At 57.7% G+C, this 2,094-nt stretch overlaps 1 protein-coding gene across 3 annotated transcripts in view; it reads right to left on the reverse strand.

Annotated features, from left to right (window-relative positions):
* Nucleotides 1–838, reverse strand: part of LOC120860309 (interleukin-11 receptor subunit alpha) — a 9,649-nt gene extending 8,811 nt beyond the window's left edge. The window contains exon 1 of one of the 3 annotated variants that reach the window (XM_040236095.1): nt 709–838. The gene's annotated coding sequence lies outside the window, so the exon portion shown is untranslated. Of the gene's footprint in view, nt 1–113; nt 517–708 lie in introns of those variants that run through there. The other 2 variants (XM_040236098.1, XM_040236097.1) reach the window with 2 other exon arrangements.
* Nucleotides 839–2,094: the final 1,256 nt, after the last annotated feature.

The raw sequence follows: 2,094 nt of genomic DNA on the forward strand, positions 1-2,094 counted from the left end.
AGGATCAAAGGGCCAGTGACAGGAGCACTAAAAGAAGGGGAAGCCAAATGTGTTGAGATGGGTCCGTCCATGCAGGCCACTGAGTAGAAAGGTCAGTGTCATCAGCTACCTACCGAAGTGAGTCCCCAGGATGCAAACCCAGCTCCACGCAGTCTAACAGTCAGGACACAGGACACACGTGGAGTGCAAGTCCCATTCTTACTCTGCCACGGCTGAAGTCACACCTGAGCACACACAAACCCAGCCACGCACTCTCACATTGGCAGACACATCTCAGATCCCTCAGAGACCTTCCCAAAACACAGTTGCCCCGCTGTGCTCACGGACCGTCTCACCCGCACAAACGTTTGACCCAGTCTCTGCCCCCACACTGCACACTGACAGACACACGCACACGGAATCGCACACCCGCACAGCCACATGCAGACTCAGCCACAAGCACAGCGACACCCGCAGGCATACTAGCTGACAGTTGCACCAAGCGACACTGTTGTGAAGTCTCGCACATTGACATCGTCACACACAGCCTTGGCAGTCTCACAGGCGCGCGCACGCACACACACACACACACACACACACACACACACACACACACACACACACACAGGCACACTGACAGTCCGTCAGTCGCTCAATCCCTCACCCCTCTGCCCCGCCCTCTCCTGGCGAGGCTCCCGCCAGTTCACCCGCGGCCCCATCAGGCCTCACCTTCCGCGGCCGCCGCCGCCAGCGCCCTCCGCCCTCGCCCTCGCCCTCTGCCCCGGCCTCGACTCCCTCCCGCCCTGGGGCCCCGCCGTGGGGGCGGCTCCGCCCAGGCGCCAATGGAAGGAGCAGGGTGAAATCGGGGGGGTCTCGGCCCATTGGAGCCTCCAACTGCCAATCACCTCCACCCCCACCTCGGCCGGACACTTCCTGTCCCGTCCGGGACTGAGGAGGCTGCCGCCGGGGGACAGAGTGTGGAGCTGGGTTCCTGGGTCCGGGCCCCGAAAGCCCCTCCTCCTGGGACCGCGGGACCTGAAGCTCCCAGGCCCCTCCCCGCTCCCAGCTGTCCGCAAACAAAGCCTCAGGTTTTGTGGCTTAGGAGCTACTGGGCAGGTGACCGGGGAAGCTGAAGGTGCCCCTGACTCCAGATAAGACAAGGAGGTGGACTGCTGTTAAGGCGGTGGGTCTCAAACGTCACTGGACATCGTGGTTTTATAACCGCCAAGCCACACTCCAATTAAATCAGTACTGTTTAAAACTCCCCGGATGACTCCAAAATGCAGGCCATTCAAAGGTGTAGGATCAAATGTGTGTGTGTCTGTGTGTGTGTGTGTGTGTAGTAGGAATGTATGTCTTAAGAAACTAGCCGTCCGTCTAGGGTTCCATTCCCCAGTCAATGGGGGCTCAAGGAAAATGTGTGCCACATTTGTCTGCTGCTGCTGCTGCTGCTACTAAGTCGCTTCAGTCGTGTCCAACTCTGTGCGACCCCATAGATGGCAGCCCACCAGGCTCCCCCGTCCCTGGGATTCTCCAGGCAAGAACACTGGAGTGGGCTGCCATGTCCTTCTCCAGTGCATCAAAGTGAAAAGTGAAAGTGAAGTCGCTGAGCTTCTTCAAAACAGGGCAACACTCCAAGTTGACCCTTCCCCTCCAGGGTCTCTAGGAAGACAGGACCCAGGGGCTGGAAGGCAGCAAAGGTTATCCTGGGTTAGGGTATTACGGTCCTGCCTGATGTGATTCCCCCTCCCAGAGTCTCAATTCCCTTGGAAAGAAAGGAGACAAAAAGTGCTCTGGCCATTCCTGTATCACTCACAAGCTCCTGACTTCACCTAAATGTTTGGAAGACCCTAGGTACATCACATCTCCTGGGTTGTATGACTTGTTATTCCCAGTTACAGTCTTGCCAGGGAAACAGGTCCAGACAAGCGTGGCTGGACTGAGGGTCACTCCACAAATCATGCCCTCCTTCTAGGCCTCAGGGCTCCTAACTCTGGCAGCCCCGCCCTGCCAGGACTATCTTCTGTCCTCTGCAATGACTGGGGCACAGGGGCAACAGAGGTGTGCAGACACTATGCATACATGCTACATGTGGGAGTCTGGAAAGGCCAAGGA

The sequence above is a fragment of the Oryx dammah genome, unplaced genomic scaffold (assembly GCF_014754425.2).
Source record: "Oryx dammah isolate SB20612 unplaced genomic scaffold, SCBI_Odam_1.1 HiC_scaffold_11056, whole genome shotgun sequence".
NCBI classification, from domain to species: domain Eukaryota; kingdom Metazoa; phylum Chordata; class Mammalia; order Artiodactyla; family Bovidae; genus Oryx; species Oryx dammah.